The following is a 21,589-nucleotide window of genomic DNA, read 5'->3' on the forward strand; positions in this document are numbered from 1 at the left end:
GACCTGCTAGGGCCAAGTAGTATTTTCTTGGTTTAGTGGTCACTGGACTCTTCTCTCTGTCTTCTGTTGTCTCCACCACCACTAAACTAACAATAAAGCTGGAAGATAACAATCAATAGCACAGCTCAGGAGTGACAGTTTTAGTCTTAGACTATTGTTAAAGGGACAGTGTCAGGTTAAAATCTAACCAGCACAAAGAAAACACCTAACATTGCACAAACCCAAACTCCTCAAACTCAAACTTAGCTTCTTACTCTTTTAAAAGCTAGTTTATTTTGTACATCTGTTTTATCCTCTTGCTGCTGTAAACATCAAGAAGTCTATGGGACTCTGTTTACTGATCATCTTCAGATACTCCCTGAAATCTCAGGAAAGATTCAAGAACTAAAAGCCCCAGCTTTATACAAATATCTCCATCTCAAACCCTAAGTCATCTGCTCATGGTATATGGAAGAAAGCGTGTGCACCAGCTCTCCCTGCACAAAACTACACTGGCTCTTATAGTGATGTGTAAAAGGAGTGAAAATACTTCATGACAATGGCAAAACTGAAGAGGAACTGTATGATTTCCAGATTACCATAATTTTACAAAATACTCTGAAATAGACACAAAGCAGAAATGAAGTAAGATTTAATTTTAAAAATGTTTTTTTTGTAAAGATGATCTGGTTCTTAGTTCAGCTCTTACACCAGTATATCCTCAACCATAACTTGTCTTAAAAAGATTGAGATAATCCTTTTTAAATATTATACATTTCATAGTCATTATTTTTGAAGTCTGATATAAATAAGGATGTTTGTGTTAGCATGCATATTATTCACATCTGGCTGACATTTAGTTCTGGCATCCCTGTTTAGCGTCCAACTGGATTTGCTAAACATGTGCAGTACCCAAATGTTTCATTAGACCTCAATGATACAGGATGACTGCTCAGCATGTTTAAGAATAAAGCATGTGTCTGAGATAGGGTAGGGAGTCAAAACTCAAGTTTATTTCTGAAGAAATCAGTCTTCATAATTTCTTTGACAATTTATTAAGCGTATATCTATTGAAGCATCATCCTCCACCACCCAGGTTTAAGCAGCACTGTTAAACTCTATAAAGCCCATAGCTCAGAAATCCCCATTCCACATGATTTCAAACAGCATTTATCTTAAAAGTAAAATAAAAATGCAATGCTAAAATGACAACAACAAAAAAATCACCTCAGCCAAAACAACGTCACTCCCAAGTTTTCTATAAAAAAAATAAAATATCACCATGTTGCAAGTACCACCATGTACACTATACGTATCACCACAAATAGCAACACTACTCACACCTACAATCACCTGATAAGCCTTTAACTGTTGCTATTTTTTTTTTTAGTGCACTAAAAATACCATCAGATCTCAAACGGGGGTATCTTCCTTCACACGTCCTTTGCTAACTTCCCATAGTGGCACACTACAAGAAAGGGGGGGGAGGGAAGCAGATTGTACACATGCTAATCATTTCTGTCCCAGCTTTTACTAAGAGATTGCTCATAAAAAAAGGGATCTGTCACAGTAAATAAATTATGTCAACATTTGTCTAGGATCCAAACTGTCTCTTAAGTGTGAGGTGTTCTTTCTCATTATCTGGTACGATACTACTGAAGCAATACTTGCAGGGTACGTTTCCATGCTGTTTTTCACACCTACCAAATGTCAGATCTGTCTCTCGCTTGTTAAAATACTGATGTTTTAAGCAATAATTTCATTAAAACTTTAAGCAGGATTTTCCTAAGTCTTATGCATCAGTTCAATGTTGCTCCAAGTGAAAGCTACAGGAGAGTATATTCTTATTTTGATATTTCTATCATTTCCAATTCTTGACAAACAAATATTATATGCTATTAAGATGGGGAAATCCTTAATGTTACAAGAGAGAAGGTGGTTTTCTTAAGAAAAAAATTTAGGTTTTTTTTAAACAGCTGAAGCATGTATTATTTGGCTTATAGCATTTTTAGTGCAGTACGTCAAAGCTGCTTTTAGTATCTCATGCCGTACAATCTGGGGCTGAGGGGAGGGTAGGTGAACGAAGGTTGCAGTAACACAACATGAGGTAAAATACAGAAGATAAAAATAAAAATAAGAACAGAGTAGGGAAGATACATCAGTATTATCATGGAACAGGAAATAATACACAACCAAAACCACAGTAACAACAAATAAGTTCCAAAAGAATGACAGACAAAACAGTTACTCCGTGTTGCTAGAGAACAGCAGCCTGCTTTCAGAAAAGCATCAGAATATTCAAAGTAAAGCCCCTCTGACACTTCTTTTCCCCAAGTGATCAATTCCTCTGCCTAGCCCATCACAGTCTTACTCCTGTGCAGTCTACAGCTCACAAAATAAATGGGATAGAATTAGGAAAGGAGATTCTTCTCCTGACTAGCCACAGAATCACAGAATGGTAGGGGTTGGAAGGGACCTCTGGAGATTATCTTGCCCAACCCCCCTGCTTGAGCAGGCACACCCAGAGCAGGGGGCACAGGAACGCGTCCAGGTGGGTTTTGAACGTCTCCAGGGAAGGAGACTCCACAACCTCCCTGGGCAGCCTCTTCCACTGCTCTGGCACCCTCACAGGAAAGAAGTTTTTTCTCCTATTCAGGTGGAACCTCTCCAGGCTGAGCAAACCCAGGTGTCTCAGCCTTTCCTTGTAAGGGAGGTGCTCCAGTCCCCTGATCATCTTGGTAGCTCTCTGCTGGACTCTCTCCAGTCATTCCCTGTCTTTCTTAAACTGGGAGGCCCAAAACTGGACACAGTACTCCAGATGTGGCCTCACTAGGGCAGAGTAGAGGGGGAGGATAACCTGCCTTGACCTGCTGGCCACACTTCTTTTAGTGCAGCCCAGGATACCGTTGCCCTTCTGGGCCACAAGGGCACTTCCTAGCTTGCAATATTCTAGAAAACATATATTTTTCAATGTCTATCTTTAAACTCAGTAAGAGTGAAACTTTAAGCACTTTAAGGATGACTTCAAACAGTTAAAAAATGAGACACCTGTAAAGGAGAAAGCTGAGGGTTACACGGCTGAATAGGCAGCATGATGAAGAATGAAAAAGCAGTTAGGAGAGGCACACCATGTCTTGTGTACAGGAAGTCTTCTTGGAACTCTTGCTGAAAACTTCCATGTAACCATAAAGTGAAAAACCTCACAAAATGTAAACAGGGTCGTTTACAGAATGTAGTATTACATTAACCTGTTTGAACTATCATTTTTCTAAAATAAAAGAAAAAAAATTGAACAATATCTGTTGAACTGGTAAGACTACCATATATTAGTATCTATTTTGATACTAATCAGATTGAGTCTGAAGAAGTCTGTTTTAAAAACCCTTCACAGCTACCCATTAATCCAATTCTGTGTTCATATTGATGCCAGGCAGTTACATGCCCTCAGATAGTTTCACTTGTGCTATCGAGATGTTTTCCATGATTTATACATATCATACTTGTATATGTGTAACATGACATAGTACTGTGCTTATATTGTACGTTTGTGTCCTGGAATGCTTGTGAACATACAGGCAGGTTAGAAACAAAATGCAGTTTGTCCCTGAAAGGACAAACAATATTTTCAAAAGGATAAACAGCAGTTTAAATACTTCATAGGGATATTTTTACAGCTAAGCTTTATCATTCTTTTGTTGCAAAACTTTATTTCAAGTAGAAAATACACTCAATTGCAGACAATTCTTCAATGAATGTTTCTCCTCTGTACTAGGTGTCTTCTTTCCTCATCATGCAATAATTTGAAGAAATATGGCTAGAGTTTACTTGAAGCAAGGAAAAGACCACCTCTTTACTAAATAAACTAAATACAACAGAAAATACCATCCAAGATAATTTCTACAGAGTTCGGAAATACTCAGTTTCATCTGGCCAATGAGCACAAGAACTGCAACAAAAACAACAAAGTAACTTTAAAGTCAAGCTTACGAATCACATGCAGGCATAATTGATCATGCCCATGATAGGGGTGAACTTCTTACGCCCCTTTCAAGTGTTTTTTTTCGTCATTCGGTATTTCCTAAGTGAATTGCACATTCATCAGTAGCATCTGACATTTTCACCTGATATCCCAGTTTAAAAAAACCCCATAACCTCAAGTCTGTCCCTCTCAAAACAAACATTCCTATTCATAAAAGAGGGGAGAGGGAGAGAGAAATGAGTGTACATATCTCCTTACCAACTAACCTGTCCCCTGCCTCCATGACAAGGGGTATTTTCCCTCTTAACCTCATTTAGGGACATATTCTCTTTGCCTTCTTCAAGGCAAGGTGAGACTTTGAAGCAAAGACCTAGATGACGCGGACAGCCAAGCCAGGAAAGCCAACATTGTTTCCACTAGCATCACACTGAGCATCAGCAGGAAATCCAAAGAGACACTCCTGTACCTGGTGAACAAATAGCTCAGTCTTCTTTTCCCAAAAGAAATGGTTTACAGGGAACCATCCTACTGCCATAGACACAGATTTTAATTTGAACAAATAGGGTTTTGCTTGAGAAGCTAATGAAAAATACAAAAATTTTAATTAAGAATAAAGCTTTTTGTAGTACCTATTCTAACTAGTACAGTTCATGAGCTTTAATTCATGTAAAGAAACCTGTAATTTAAATGAGTTTTACAGAATACTGTTACATAGGTGTTTTATTCAGAGCATGATCCACAACATTTTTAGTACAAGAGCAGGTAAAGAAAGGATAGCCTTTGCTGTTCCCATTTGCTTAATTTCCATTATTATATAGAAGCCATAATAATTATTTAAATAAACCTAATATTCTGTGAGGTATAGAAAATGGAAATAAATAAAAATAGATAAAGGAGAAGGATCAGTAATCTCCCTGTTCTTTACGAGCATCACTGTATTTTCTTTCATAAATGGATTATGGTCTCCCCACAGTGCTGTAAGCCACAGAAGGCAACTCAAAAGTCACTAGAAAAGGAGAAAAAAAGAAAGGAACCTCAGTTCCTCCTGTTTTCCAGTGCCAAAAGCAAAGATGCTGCCAACAGCATGGTCTGCACACTGTTTCGCTCCCTGAAAGCTGACCCACTCTTCTGACTATCTCAGTGGCTACTAATGCAAGTCACAAGTGAAAACCTCTCATGTAATGAGTACTTCCCTGTCGTCTTTTGGTTGTTTTTTTCCCCGTCTGTAGATATGCTCCCACAGTTATCAGCATATCATGTTCCCACCTTTAATGCAGAAGAAAGAAGGGGAACCACACAGTAAAAATAGAAAATATGATATGATTGCCATTATCTATGCTACCTTTTAGCATGGATTTGCGGTCCCAAATTTTAAATAAGAAAAGCTCCCAAGAGCTGATGGCCAGTAGCCTGGTGGGAGTTATAAACAGGCAGCAGTTTCCACACTGCTCTTTCGTCTCCCACCTCCTCATGGCACGTCTAACGCTACTAGATCCCTTTAATCAGGAACTAGGCTTTCTTCAACAATTTAAACCACACATAAAAGCTACTGCATAGCATATGGACCAGAAGACTTTAATTCTTATAGTGGATGCTAAAGGATGTAGACCTATAACATTTCTGACCTACCAAGTCTTAAAATTTGAACAGAGAGGATAACATCTGGGCAGCAGAATATTCCTATCTTTGTCCTCAGAAGACTCCAACTCTGTCTAAGCACCCATTCTACCAAAAGAGTGCCTTCTTAATCACAAATGAAGAAAGCATCATGGACAGAAGGAACATTTGCAAAATGCTCTCTGGGCTGCACTACTCAACTCCAGGAGCTACTGTGCAATAACTTGTTCTTAATACGCTGCATCGTGCAATACGTACTGGTGAATATACGATATATTGCATATTGATACACTGAAACACAGAGGGAAGAGAACTTTCTTCAACTACTATTCCATGAAGGAAAAACAGCCCAGCAGGAAGTCGTAAGAGATCACTGACTGAACAGTGATCACCTGAACATTCAGTTAAATCGTCAATATCAGTTCATATATTCCTCACATTTCATGTTTCCCAAAATAAATATGTAAAAATGACTGTGGTTCTACAAAACCGTTAAGGAAAAAAAAATTGTTGCAAGGAACTCAAATTATGTTCTATAAACATACTTTTTAGGCTGACCAAAATTATCTAAACTCTATTCCAGAGTTCTTACAACCAGAATTTAAATGAAGCACATGAATATGACAAAAACAGGTAATAAAATGTATACACTTTTCTGTTGGTGCTCACAATGGGCATTTAATTTCTTTAAGATTGACCACTTACATATTTTATTATCTATCAGAACAACTGAACTTGCAGTCAACAGTTATTTCATCTGGGATTAGAATTCAAGAAATACTTCTTGAAGATACTAAGACCAGATGCTCATTTTCAGTTGACAGGTAGCATTAAAGTGCATATTTTCTTTAAAGGCTTTTAACCTTGAGAGCCACAATAGTAAAGTGCTTGAGGTAGAACTATAAAATGCTACAGCGCAAGACAACAAGTAATGACACAGTGCAAAGCATACAGTGACCCAGAGATGAGTATATTAGAGTTCTGCATTAATTATGACAGTGAACTTTTGGATATTCTGGCAGAAGCAACATTGTTCCTGTTATCAAATTTTTTTACAGTGGTCTAGAACTGATTCAAAAGGCTGCTGCAAACAACGACTACTCTTTCCTGCTCTTTGCCTGTGCTACAGACTTGGAAAGCACTAGCAGTTCATTTTTGCTTAGACTCTGTTGAAGAATGATCAACAAGCAAATTTAGTATATAACAAAATCCCCCACACCTTCTGTATGTGTCACCTAGGAAAACTTCCCTTCAGGAAATTAATCTGAATCACGTTTTTATTTTTCTTTTCCTACGGAGGACAGAGTCTTATGAAGAAAGGCTGAGAGATCTGGGGTTGTTCAGCCTGGACAACAGAAGGCTCCAGGGAGATCTTATTGCAGCCTTTCAGTACTTAAAGTGGGCTTATAAGAAAGACGAGGACAGGATTTTTAGTAAGGCCTGTAGTGAGAGGACAATGGCTAATGGTTTTAAACTAAAAAAGAGGTAGATTCAGACTAGATAGAAGGAAGACCTTTTTTTTTTTTTTTTAAATGATGAGGGTGGTGAAGTGCTGGAGTGGGTTGCCCAGAGAGGTGGTGGATGCCCCATGCCCGGAAACATTCAAGGTCAGGTTGGACAGGGCTCTGAGCAACCTGTCCTAGCTGAAGATGTCCCTGCTCATGGCAGGGGGTTGGACTAGATGACCTTCAGAGGTCCCTTCCAATCCAAACTATGCTGTGATTCTATGACCCCACCAAGACTTCCTGGCTCAGCATTTTACCTGTCTTAAACGTTTTGTCCATCTGTTGCTAACACGCTTGTTAACCAACAATATAGGCAGCTTAAAAATTGAACTATTTTAGTCAGGATGGGGGGGGTGGGGGGGCATGGGAAGAAAAAAAATAAACAGAAAGCTCTGAAACTCTATACAAGAATAACATTTATTGTTAATCTACACATAAATGCTGATCTGCAGATGAACAATTTTTTTTCCTACTGCATCTTAGTCAGGAATCTCAGGCTTCTGAAAAATCTGTACTCATCAGCTCATACTGAATATGTAAAGAAAAAAACATTTCAGACAAAAACCCTAGAAGAAAATATTAAACTTTAGTTTATCAGTGAGGACATGAAAATCTGAATAAGACAAGTGTAATTTGAGTATAGGATGAATGTAGCATGGAAGTTACTTCTCCCTTTTTAAAAGGTAGACTGCAGGGTGAGGACGTATATATGCCAGCTGTTACCACAGAGTAAGAGGTGCCCCACAAATCATAAACTAGTTACTATTACTGTAACACTGTAAAGATATCCAGGCTTTTAAACTTAATTTTCGAGTCTCAGGCACTCAGAAACTTCCTGCTAAATTATTAGGCTTCATACAAGTCAGTGCACAGGCATACAATTATTCAGTACTTTTTTCCATTGGCTTACTCTAAATTAATAACAACAACGATACAAGACCCAAAACAAACAAGCTGCCCACTAGTTAATTGAGAAAAACAAAAAAGTGAACAAAAAAAAACTTACACATGTGTTCCACTGCATGCAGGTAGCTTCATTTGAGGTTAAGTACTTGCTAATCAAACTTAATGATGATGATTGTATCTAAGGAAAAGAAGAAAGTAATTACTTTTAGTATTTTTTCAGTCATGTTAACTGTCACAGTGGCAAGTCACGGGGTGTTTCAAGTTTCTCTTTGGGTGACAGCTCCAGAAGTTGCACTTACGTGACTAGCTCTTGTCCTTTTTCAAAATCCCTAGCCTTCATAATTGTCAAGAAAAACTACACATTTTCAGCTCTAGAGCTCCAAAGCAAAAAATAAAAATGCCACCCCCTTCAAATGAGTAGTAAAAAGATTTAACAGTCACATTTTTATACTTGCCTTGGCACTGCTCCATTTTTTTTTATGCTTAGGGATGACTATATCTCATGATGAATGAAACCAAGTCTACACTACATGCAAGATTTCAAAGGAGCTTGCTGACACCTTTCAATGGACTACAGGATTTATCTGGCAGCTTGTAACACCTTTTTTTCATGAGCTAAGCATACTGCTTACACACTGCACCTAGCACGTGTATTAATCAACATGCAATTGCATAGGATCAATGCAAGGTTATCATTCCCCACGTATGAGAAAGGATTGCATATGGAGCATATTAAGTCAGATATCTTGACTTGGCAAAAAAAACAGACCAAAACAGTCTAACGTACACTAAAAAAAACCCAACCAACCAAGAAATCTTTTTGCTATCTTAGAAAATCTGGAAAGTAAACTTTGACTCCAAATCCAAATGCAGAAAACGCTAGGCTCGGCAAATGCTTAGTGGTCAGGATGGTACTTTTCCTCTTTTCTAAACTTCATATGGATCAAGCATCAACAGGGATTAAATCGGCAAAGCATTCTCCCCACCAACCAGTGCTTACAATTGTAAGACAGTGATTGATATGTGTACACATTTATACACACACACTTTTCTGTTTTTTTCCTTCAGACTGAGAACACCTCTCACAGGGTGGAAAGTCCTGACTGCTGGCTTACTATGCATTATAGAATGAATTATATGTAACTTCTTTTACTGACATTTTCACTTAAAAATACTTCCATACTCCCTCTTAAGCAAGTGAAAACATCTCCAGAGCTGTGCGGCTGGCTAATTTGACTGTTAAGATGAGACAGTTCAGCTGTCCTACAACAGTGAACTTTTAAATAATGTATACAAAGAGGAAGGTGTCAGCCCAGGAGACAGAGACCCACCCAACGCAGGGTGCTCCGCAGGAGCAGTTAGGGAACTTTAACTACATTACAGTGGCAACCCCATAGCACAATAGGCTCTTTCTGAAGATTAGAACTCCTACAAATTTAAAGCAAGCCTCAAAAGACAGGATTTACAAAATCCTCTCATACAGAGTCTTCACTGTGAATGGTGGTAAAATGAGGCAAGGTGTTGGAATATACATCTGCATTCCTTAATTCAAACTTCCTCAGTCACAAAAAAGCCTCTAAGAAGTTATTGTATTTAGGGTTCTAAAAATTAGAAGAGAACAAATTCCAAGAAAAAAGGGGAAAAAAAATACAACAGCCTCAAAGGCCACATAAACCAGCAACTACTCCCTGCAACCTAAGAGTTTGCCAGGACTTCCTTCTGTAATACCTAGCTTTTAAGGATCTTTGATAGGAGGGTATTCTACTTTACGTGGATAGACAATTTTAAATAAACATGTGAAATTCAGTTGCCCTCCTGTATTTCCACAGGACCTGTTATAAGCCTTACTGATGTATTACATGTACTGAAGTAGACCGCTTCTGCACTAACCACTCATGACCCCATAACACTAGCTGTTCTGCAAACAGAATTCTAGCTCAGGACATTTGCAGTCTAGGTTTAAAATGAGCCAAAATAGGTGGCAACATGAAACAGAGAGAGAGACCATAGCAGACAAGGTAACAGAAAGGCAGTAAGCACTACTCTAAGCTCATCACCTGTCTAGCCTTCTGCTGTTACATACTTTGTCTTCCACATTATCATTGATGATGCTGTATCTGTCACACACTTCCTTTATACAGAGTAACAGTAAGAAAGGTATGGTTATTCAAAAGTACAAATGTTTAGAAACCTTTTCTCTGAGGTGCTTAGTTTAGATATTTCATTTTACTTTCATTTTACTTATACTCAATCAATTCTTACATTTCTCTACTCTGGAGAAGTTCCATGGAATAAATGCCTCAACATCTGTTAAAGTTGGAAGATACTAGCAACACCGAAAGTACCAAAGTAGATAGACACCCAGTCGTATAAAATCATTCAGCACCTGGTTTCTTGGTCTGACACCTAGCAGACAGCATTTCTAAGAGTCCACAAAAGAATTTCTGCCGCTTTTAGTATACCATGAAGTGATACAATTTTTTTTTCTCTACAAAATTAATCTCCCGAGTAAATAATAACTCTAGAATGCCCCTGCTGAGTATTTGTACAAATACAGGCTTTCTAGCAGAAGCGTGGTATCTTGTGGATAGTTGATAAGATATTCTAGTTTTCACTACCAGCAGTATGTACTCCACAAATATCCTCCCAAGGGTGCACGTCTGTGCTTTAAGTGAAACATTGCATTACTGAAGATAACCTTTGGAAAAAAAAGAACTGCACTCCCTCTCTTGAAAAGCAAAACACATGCACGTACATTGTGGGCCGTACAGGCAACAACACATAAGGAAAGCCTGAGAAGTATGTTATGTGGGCTTGAAAGACTTTCTCTGCTTGGCATTGTAGGCACAGCATGACAGCTCACGCTAAATAATTGAGGTCTCTCAAAAACAGCCCCCAGAAACCAGACACGACTGCTTCTAACACATAAGCACCAGGGAGGAAGGACTGGGGAAAGAGGACTTCTTTTCTACACTGCCAAGCAAAACACTACTAAACTTAGCAACAATAATTAGAATCACCATTAATGCAAAAAAGGTCTTTTACCTTTCATTGCATTAATAAATGTTTTTACACTTTCAGTAGACTACACGTGCAGCAGGCAACTTTAAGGGTATCACACACCCTCGGAAATCCAGTATGCATTATAACACTGCCAGCCTCTACCATCCACAGCTGTCTCAGTGTAGACCCAGAGGTTACAGAAAACATTTTTTAAGCAAAACTACCGCGTCCCAAGGAAAAACCGAGAGGAGCGATGAGCAAAAGTTAAATTCTGCTGTTTTCCCATGCGCATCTCTCTTGAACGCTCTGCCCAAGAGAGACGGGGCCGGGAACTCCAGCCCACACAGGAAGAGATGCGGTGTTTACGCCGCGGCAGAAGCCGCTGGCGGGCGCCTGCCTCCGCCGTGTCCCGCGTTCTTGAAGCGGGGGGAAGGCGTTTTGGGATATTCTGGGCTTCTCGGCCCCGGCGCCCGGCCGGCACGCCGGAGCCCGAGCAGTCCCCGTTCCCCGCGGAGCCCCGGCCCCGCCGTGCGCCCTGCGCGGGGCCGCGGCCGCCGGCTGTGGGGGGCGGCGGGCTCCCCACCGCCGGGGCTGCCCTGGCCGACTTCGTTCGGGACGGTAGAGCGGCCGCATGGCCACGGCTCCCCCCGCGGCCTCCCGGCCCCGCCGGGTGGGAGCGGGCGCGGAGCCCCAGCAGGTCCCGCCGGCCCGGCCCGGCCCGCGCCGCGTACAATGCTGGGCAGGCTCGGGGCGCGGCCGGCGGCTCGGCGGGCGCCCCTCCCGGGGCGGGGGGCGGTAGAGCCTGCCGGGCGACCCGGGCCAGCGCCGGGCCCCCGGGGACCGGCGACCCCCGCCCGCCGGGCCCCCTCCCGGGGCCTCGCAGACAATAGAGCCAGCACCGCGGGCCTAGTCCCCGGCTTCCTGCACCGCCCCACCGCCCCACGCCCCCTCCCCGGCCTGGCGGCGCTGTCCCAAGCGGGACGGGGCTCCGCCGGGCCAGGGGCGCGAGTCCCGGCCGCACAAGTACCGGCGCCACTGAGGCAAAACCCGGCGGTGGGGTGGGGATGGGCGGCAGGGCCAGGGGAGGGCGAGCCGGACAACCCTGCTCGGCCCGGCCCGGCCCGGCCCGGCCCCCCTCCCGGTACCGGAACGGTGCCACTTACCTCCCTGGGCGGCCGCCGCAGGGGAAGCCGGAGGTCGCCGCCACCACCTGACCGGGCCCGAAAGAGTTAAAAGGAAGGGCCGGGCGGGACCGTCCCATTCATTAGCCGGGCGCTTTGTCTCCGGCCGCCGCCGCGGCGCTGAGCCGAGCCGAGCTGAGCAGAGCAGGCTGCCCCGGCTCGGCCGCCACGGGGAGCGGTGCGCAGGCGCGGGGGGCGGTGCCACGCACGGCGCGCAACATGTCATCCGGGCGGCGGCCCGCAAAATGGCCGCCTCCGACGCGGCGGTAGCCCAGGGAGCAGCAACGGCGGCGGCGGCGGTGGCGGCGGCGGCGGCGGCGGCGGGGTGGGGGGGGAGAGAGAGAGAATGAGCCAGCCAGCCAGCCAGTCAGTCAGTCAGTCAGTCAGTCAGTCAGTCAGTCAGTAAGGTGTCCTGCTGCGCCGCCCCCTCGCCGGGTCCGGGGTGAGATGCGAGCTTTCTCCGCAAAGGCGCAGCCGCGATGGCTGCTCGTTTCCGCCCACCTCCTCTCCGGGGCGGCTGAAGGGGGAGGCGGTGGCTGCCGCTGCGGCTCTGAGGGTGGTGGGGATGGGGCGGAACGGTGCCTGCCTGGGGTGGCTCCTGCGGCGCCCCAGGCCTCCAGGGGCTGTTGGGGCCGCTGCCGGCCAGCGTTGCGTTTCCCGGCGGGCCGTGGGCCGGCGCCCGAGCTCTCCCTGGGCCCGCCGCGGCTAAGCCGCCAGTCCCGCCCTGGCGGCAGGGCAGCGCCCGGAGGTGGTGTCTGGCGAGCGGCGGGCTCGCGGCGGGCGGCCCCCCCGGCCGAGACCCTCGGGAGCGGCCCTCGTGGGTGGGCGTCGTCCCGCTGGAGCGCGGGGCCGCCGCTGGCCCCAGGACAGCCCCCGCCTTTTCAGGAATTGCATCTTTAAACGGGTATTTGCCTTTAAAAAAACCCCACCTCGATGTGTATTTGTGGTCTCGTGCACGCTCGGCTTGGGTCTGGGCTCTGCTGTGCTGCCCCTGGAGCCGCTGCCTGCCTGAGGAGCGGCGCTTTCCGTGACACTTCATCTGGTCTCCGGCGTGGCCATCGCGGGAGGGCTGTTCGGGGGTGGGGGACAGGCATTGCGGCCGTCCAGCCCGCTGTATGCTTGCGGTCTCGGATTTCTGCTGGATAAGGCTCGTCCAGTTTTGGTGTTCAGTTGTGGGTCAGTGGCTGTCTTATGTGACTGAGGAAGATTAGTCAAGGTTGTCAAGTGGACTGAGGGATCGAGGCTTTTCGGGTGGGGTGGGAGTGAAGCAGGGTAGTTTGTTTTCATACGTCACTTCTTGCAGAGAGCTGGGTAGAGATATGATGTGGTGAAACGTTGACATTTGTTGTCAAATTCCCAGTGGCAGTTATAGATTTCTGCTTCTTAGACTTTAGTGTTGCTGGTTATAACAGCTTGCATCTTACCTTTGGGAGTGGAAGGAGGAGAAAAACACTAGTAGCACTGGTTTGAAATAATGCACAGTTTCAGATTATGACAGTCTATACGGAGAGATACAGTGCTTAAGCGAGTACTTGGTTTTTGATCTGTTTTCATCAGTTAATTGACTATTTTTTTTAATTTAACAGATTTAGTAAAAAATATTTTGTTGTATATATGGCAGTATATGAAGAAATCTATTTATCACTTTTGAACTTTTGGACATTCTTCTGTAGTATTTGTATGTTTGTACTTCTATAGTACTGGCATGGCTTTCAAAATGGATGGTGCCAGTCAACAAAGTAAATGATCTGTTATGGTTAATGTTTCCTTTGGAAATCTCATGTCAGGTTATTTTTTTTCACTCACATGCTACTCAAAATCACAACAAAACAGCTATTACACTATGTGCTGGCAACCCTTCTTAGTTCCATATTACAACTTTGTAACAGTGTGTGGTGTTACTGATGCACTGAACTGCTGCTACAGGCAATTGAGGCCGAAGTGATTTGAGGTGAAGTTACTATGACTTGCCCAGCTTCCACTGTCACAAAAGTGCATTTATATGAATAAAACTACTTAAAAATGAAGTTTGGTCTTGGCCAAATCTGCCAACTAGACTTGGTAATAGAGGTGTGAGAGCTTAGCTAAGAAGCTTCTATCACCAGTCTGTTGAGGGGTGATGATGGTGATCATTTAACAAGCAATAATAAATGGAAGTATATAATCTCATAAAGTATCTCTTAGAGAACTATGAAATTGTAACAGGTATGTTGAGTTTTACTTGGAATTACATAATTACACTCACCATGCCACAGAAAGCATGGTAATGTTAGAATATCTGGCTCCTTTAACTGCCTTTTTTTTTTTTTTCTGGAAACAGCTATGACTTAGTCTACCAATTTATAGTCAAAAATTGTACTGTAAGTTAAAAAAGACTGGAAATTCACTTTGTGCTTTCCCACTGCATGTTGCTCTTTCTGTATGCATCTCTGTACCTCTTCCTTTTTTTTTTTTTTTGTACATCCTACTCCAAAAATTTCCTTAAGGGTCGGTGAAAGTTGAGATTGGTGCCAGTTGGTTATTTCTTCAAATTATCCTCTAAGTGACTTGAGGACCAATCAGTGGTTCAGGATGTAATTTATAGACGTGTATCACAGATGGAGTCAAATAGCTGAAACTTCTCTCTGTTTTACAAATACACACTAGAAACATAAGAAAGCAGGTCTTTAAAAAATCTGAGCAAAGCTGGGGCCAGAAAGTCTTCTCACAAACAACGAAGTAATATGAAGAATAAAACAACGAGATGATGGTGATCTGGTGATATGCCTGCAAAGGAAAGGAAAAGTAACTGCTATGAATAGGGAAGGCTCCAGACTGCCAGCTTGTGGTGAATGTAGCAGCATTGGTGTAGTGGTAGTCTAAAGATACAGATTCTAAAGCACACAGTCTGACATGTAAGTATGTGAAAGAACATAGTCATCTGGCAAGAAAAATATTAGGAAAGTCTGTGCAAGACATCTTGACAGGAAAAAACCCAAAATTTTTATTTTTTTTAACTTCAGAAAAGTAATTTTTTTCTTTCATTTTCCCCTACTTATGTCTTTATAAACTTGTTATCTGTTTCAGATATTGTGAATAAACATCTTTATTTGTATGTCTAACTGAACCTACCATGAATTAAAAGTGATCTGTTATTAAATGAATATAAAAAAGTAATTTCTCACTCCAGTCCCTGGACCAAACTGCAAGTACCTGGTTCCCCATTACGTTTTGTAGCATATCAGAAAGCTAAGAGAGCATGCTCCCAAATAAACTGTTTGGATTCTCTGGAGAATAGGTGTTACAGGTTCAGAGAAGGCAGCATCACTGCAGTAACGGTAAGTAACCAACTCTCTGCTGTTCTCAACACTGGGGTGTACACTGAACTTGGAAGGCTCACAGGGAGGCTATAACAAGAGCCTAAAACCAGTTGGAAACTAGGTGACATCCTTGTATCCCTTCCTACTGTGACAGAATTTAAAATATGCCTTAAATATACCTATTTCTTTGTCAGTATTATGTTATGTGTTATTAGAAGATTTTAGATATCCAGTTGCTCCAGATAAAGCTTTGTGTTCTGTGGTCTCAGAGTCTCTCCAGTCACTGAGCTGTTCATCTTAATGGGACTTTTTTTCTTCCTTCCATCCATTTCTTTCTTGATAGTAAAGATAACATTGTTAGTACAATGACAAATTGATGTAGTTTTTCTTTCTGAATTTGAATTCCTTTGGAAACATTTAAGTATCATAATGGCATATTGATAAACCAGTGTTGGGTGTATTAACCATTTTGCTGCTCTTGCTTTAGCAGAAATGGGCAGTTAATATATTTATCTCCAAACCCGCTCTGATAAGATTGTTTTCCTTACTGAATCACTCAAACCTTTGGCTTCTCCTCTAGAAACTCCTGCATTAGTGATGCATTTTCCATATGAAATTGTGAAGACTGTATCAAGAACTAATAGTTCTTAAGGCAAGCACAAAGAATTGCTGCCTTTTGTATGTACAGAGATAATATATTTAATAAAACAATCTCTTTTCCTCCTAGAGGCTTCAGCCTCTTCCAGGACCCTATCTAGGCAGTGCCAACTTAATGATCAAAACCTTAAAATAGAGGTTAGAAGTACTAAATTTGGATGACCAATTTAGTATCACAAGGGTACAATTTCTAAGAATACTTAACATAGGAGAGTACTTATATATTTAACCTATATACCCCATTATCTTCAGCAGGCACTTGGCTCTGCTCATCAGATCCAGGGTCTCCAGTTGGGTGATCAGAAAATAAAGAATGAACAATTTGCAGCAGTTGTGAGCAACTTCAAGCAACATTTCACTGCCAAAACCATGATGCCTTTGTGCTTTTGTATTAATTACTTTATTTGTTACAGACACAACCGTCTAATCTCTTCATCATCCTGGATTTATAGTAGATCAGAGATGTACATCAGCAATTTGTGACTTGGAGCTGAGCATCTGATAGGAGGTTCACAGAATTTATTCATACTTACCCTGTATGTGGAGGGAGGATGGTGCTGGAATATGTCTTTCAGGAGTGCTCAATTCAAAGTTCTTATTTTAGCTTTTCTTTTTGAGCCTACTGAGATTCTGTCTGCATTATGAAGCCATATTGTATATCAAAACTGAATTATATGTGTGTGAGTTTGGAAAATCTCTTTATTAGCCAGCATCAGGCACTGGGTGAGGTGGTAGATGTGTCTGAGACAAAGCAAAGAAAACCTGTGTCGGGCTCGTTACTATTTGTTAAATGATACATACAAGTTGGGCTTCTCTGAACAGAGGGAGCTATGAGCCATGTCTGATTCTCTTGTTTGTTCGGGGCTTTTTGTAGATGTCATGTGTTGAGTCTTGCTTCTGACTTATTTTTTCACTTCATTTTTTTCTTCCCCAGATTTTGATGTCACCTTGCTTTGTAGTCCTTCCCCATGTAAATGAGGAGACAAGGTTTTAATTCTGAATGAGCCCATCTATTTTGGGATTTCTTCTGCAGCAAATGACTAGGGATTCTAACAGCACAGCTTCTTCCACTGCATACTGTCTTAATCATCTACAGACCAGGTTTGTCCTCTAGAATGAATGAGGAAGAGGTAGTAAAGTAATTAAGACTGGATTTTTCTCTCATTGCTGATTGAATTTTAACTTAATTATACTAAGGCTGAAGTATTAATTCATTGTAAACATTGGAGATTGTTTCTTGGAGATACAGGTTTGTGAGTGACCTAACTAGGAAAACAGCTTCACTCAGGGTTTATACTTCATCACATATTATACTTGCAATTTTTGATACTGACAGCAAGGAATTGAGAATAGAGAAGTTGCTCTAAGGGACTTTATAAATAAAATAAAATTAATAGACTTTATGAAGGCAGTGAGTAACTCTTCTTTGCTTGGATGAAGGCTGATCCCGGTGCAGAGGAAAGGATCAAGGAGCAGGAAAGGGTTATGAGAGAAAGTAATAATGTATTTGCAGTAATATTCTTTAAACGGGTTATGCTGGCTTAAGCAGTTACCTGAGTTTGTGCTACACAAAGTGTCTTCTGAAATCCAAACCTGATGAGGAAAACAACCACAGGGAGAAATTGGAATAAAAATACTGAAAATGATGTTTCATTTGAGGAAATATATTGTGTATCAGATATTTTTGTAGACAGCATTTTGTTTTCCTTTTGCTGTGGCTGCCTTTGACAAAAATCTTCAGTTCAAATAGGTGCTTTTTTTGTTGCCTTAAATTTCTATAACTTCCGTCTTTATCTGCTACTGAGGTTTCCTCAGCATGCCTTGGAAGAAAAAAAAAGTCAAAATCCAATGTAAATTGTTTAGCCAGTGTTTTGTAATTTTTTGCTATGCAAGTATGATATTTTTAGAACTTTTCACATAGCAATTATTGTTTTGCTTTTTGAATCCTACTTGTTACCACTGACATTTTGTCTTTGCTCATAACTTGGCTCAGTTAGTTACACAATGTGAATTGACAGACACTGTAATTCTAAATGTGCAGCTTCTTTTGATGGCTAATAACTAGGGATGCTGAAGGGGCATTCCCAAAGCCTGGATTTACTTTCCTCCTGCCTCCCCTGTGCTGGCAATCATTTTCATCCAGTCATGCAGGGAGGCAGTTCTGGGAGCTAGACAAAAAATTGGTGACTTGTTTATGAAGGGTTATTTTGATGGCAGTTACCATTTGGCAGGAATAGCTTCCCATAAAGACCTTTGCAGGTGGAGTTACTATGCAGAACATAATAAAAGTGCCAAACTGTAAACACTAGGAATTGAATAATTAATGCCAAAGATGCAATGACTAGAGAAAAGGGGAATACTACTCCCTTGTTTGTGGCTCTGTCTGCCCTTTTGTAGACAAAGTATTGTTAAACATAAGAGCAAAAGAACTCTGCTCCAAAGGGTTCTGCTCAATAGAATGGTGTCCAGTAGATAGCAGTTTTGCTATTTAAAGGACCTACATGTGAGTAGATGGCAAACTTTGTGCTTTTGGTGTAGCATTTTGTAATTTGGGGAACTGTGTTTTGGTTTTTTTTTATTTTTGGTTGAATAGTAGTTTACATACAGTTTCATGTATATCTTAACACTGAGGACTTTTTTTTTAAATCTTCGCTGTGTCCGTAGGGGTGAGCTCAAGCCCCACCTTCCATCATGCAACAGTTATGAGTGTATATGGTAGAGACCTCCTTATAACTGCAAAATCCAAAAGGTACATGATGTTAAAGGATTCAAGCTAGATAGTGGGAGGGTAAGTAAGGCAGGAAGCAGGTTCCCCTGTCAATTGTGTATCTCAACAAACTGCTTAACATATCTTTCTGTCTGCAAGTGACAGTCTACATACCTCTTCTTGCAGTAGGTGACTCAAGCAGTAGTTGCCACAAATGCTTAAATGGAAATGGGGTGAGGGCCTTTGCATAGCAGCTGTACAGCTTAAAGACCGCTCTGTCAAATAGTCTTTAAGTATTATCTGTAGATAACATTCCATAGGACTGCTTTGCAGATGCAACTCAGAGGCATTTCTTAGCAAGCACGCTGATGTGGCTTGAGTTCTGGTGGAGTTCTGATGATAAGGGGGCTCTGCCTTTATCAGTACCATAAAAGGCATTGACACAGCCTCCAGTCTGTTTTAAATCTCATGTTTTGGTGAAGACCTTTAGTTTGAATCAACATGAACAGTTCTGAAGATCTAAAGGGTCTTCTTACCAATTTTGTAGAGACCCGTTTTGGTTCTGAGAATAAGAAAGATGGTACGTGCAGGAAGTAACAGTGAGGCCAGAAGAAGCAAAAAAACCTGATTCCCTAGCTGCTGGTGAACATGGATGAACACCAATATTATTTCATCTTTACTAACCCTTTTGTCTTCAAGTTCACCCTTTGAAGGCTAAAACTTCAGGATCAGAGGAATGAAAATCAGACGATTCTTCTTAACCAGAGAACAAGGAAGATACTCAGTAAATATGTAGGGGTAAAAGGGCCAATACATTTCTCCTGTATTTGAAGCCAAAAGGTTGATCCCTGTTCTGGAATTGTCATCTAAGACTTCGGACCATATATTCCAGTCAGCCTAGTATCAAAAATAAGTCAGCTTTTTCTGCCAAAGTATCAACGATAAGTAGATGGATCAGCGATATGTGGAATTGTCTTTAAATACAATAGGTTGCAAAGATCACGTGGGAGAGGTGGAGGGACACTACACTGCCTCACGGGCTGAAGGTAAACAGTTGTGGTTTTGTTTGTCAGTGCACTGCTGTAACATGTTGATAGGGTTGCAGCATCTTTTCTGCAGTGCATGTTGTTCTGGCTTCTGTGAGGTTTGGGAATAACCTCTCTTTTGAGAAAATCCAGCCTGCAAGTAATTTGCCAGTGCCATGTGCCACAACTGATGAAGTAAGGGAGATAAAAAAGCATCCCCTTGCAGGAAGCGAGGTACCATAGTAATGTTTTGTCTTATGAGACTGTATTCGCAGGGGCAACTTTCATCATTAATAGATGAGTCTGAAGGTGTAAACGGTATAGTGGGGAAGCCAGACTTGAAAACTTTATAGGGACAGATTGGCTTGAGGCATTATACAGAGGTACCACTTGACTTAGCAAGGTTAGGCTTGTCATCATGATAGGTTTTGGACTGCCATAACATGCATGTGTGGGTCATCCTCCTATCTTGAAATGGAGAAGTGTCTTGCAGGTTCTAAAGAATATGTGGAGTGGGCTCTGCCTCTTGTCCTTTCACCAGCCAGCTGTTCAGACTGGGAGAGGGATACAGAGTTCTATGGAGGGAAAATCAGCGTCACTGCCAATATTTAAGTACTGCGGCAAGTCTGAGTTGATCATTATTAATCTGTAAAGCAAAGATGATACTACGTAAGTGATACACTTTAGCAACTTAGAAATGTGCCCTATGAAGTTTCCTTCTGCGAGGAAGGAGAGGAGGATCCAATGCAGATAAATAGCATTTGTGTTTGTTTACATGATCCTTCCTTTTTGAAATGTTTCTCTTGAGAATTTGATAACTAGTGCTGGTGAAAGCCAGTAGGCAGAAGATATTCTTTATGTGGAAGTCTTCCATGCAGGTGAGTTAGCAGTGGCAACTTGAAAAAAACTTGATGCTGCCAAGTAGGAGTGTGAAGATTCCGATGGCGTGGGACTGAAACCCCAAGTACATGTTGAGCTAGTGCCAAAAAAGGTGGTGAGGGTCCTGTTGCCATCAAACTCTTGTTCAGAGGGACGGTTCTTTTTTCCTTGAAATTGTATGGTAACCCAGTAGAATTAGTTCTTCCTTGTCCAAAAACAGAAAGAATACTATTTTGAGGTACCAAGTCTCACGGGTGAGATGGAAAAGGCAAAGGGAACAGATCTTTGAGATTATAGAAGTGTGTGCTAAGGACTAGCCAAATGCCCCAGACGATACTACATACTGTTGCATTTTGAAATAATATGGGCTAACACACTAATATTTAACACAGAGGGGTTGAAGATTCTGATCTGGTAGCCTGTCATCAGGTCAATGAGATATGATTCAGAAGTGTAAAGCTCCTAATAGTGAACTATGTGTTGAGCCTGCCCTGGTCTTTGTGCTGTTGCTCTGAGGTACTGTATCAAGGAATGGCACATGTTCTGTGCCAGAGCCTGGATGGGCTATAGCAAAAACTCATCATACCTTCTTATTGAGAAGAATTGACAGGATCTGGAACGCTGATGAACCCTGCCTGCATGTTAGTAATTTGAGGTGGAGCCACCGTCTTCAGTATGGGCACCAGGGAATGAAGCTCAGCAGTTCTTTGAAATTCTGTAGGGAATCTGAGGAGCAGGGAGGCCTTTCTGCATCAGAAAGTGGATCAGAAGATTTTAATTTGAAATCTGTTAGATCAGCTCCTGGTACCATAACACATTGTCATGATTGATTCAGGCTGTGCTATGAGTCCT

The 21,589-nt window shown here is 42.0% G+C and overlaps 1 protein-coding gene across 5 annotated transcripts in view; it reads right to left on the reverse strand.

The window, feature by feature from the left end:
* The window catches only part of ZBED4 (zinc finger BED-type containing 4), a 29,981-nt gene extending 13,170 nt beyond the window's left edge, over positions 1–16,811 (reverse strand). Inside the window, exons 1-2 of one of the 5 annotated variants that reach the window (XM_075081274.1) lie at positions 13,100–16,811; positions 8,087–8,164 (exon numbers count right to left, since the gene is read on the reverse strand). The gene's annotated coding sequence lies outside the window, so the exon portion shown is untranslated. Of the gene's footprint in view, positions 1–8,086; positions 8,165–11,213; positions 11,867–12,016; positions 12,036–12,152; positions 12,486–12,671; positions 12,974–13,099 lie in introns of those variants that run through there. The other 4 variants (XM_075081275.1, XM_075081272.1, XM_075081276.1 and 1 more) reach the window with 4 other exon arrangements.
* Positions 16,812–21,589: the final 4,778 nt, after the last annotated feature.

Source organism: Phalacrocorax aristotelis, chromosome 1 (assembly GCF_949628215.1).
Source record: "Phalacrocorax aristotelis chromosome 1, bGulAri2.1, whole genome shotgun sequence".
NCBI classification, from domain to species: Eukaryota; Metazoa; Chordata; class Aves; order Suliformes; family Phalacrocoracidae; genus Phalacrocorax; species Phalacrocorax aristotelis.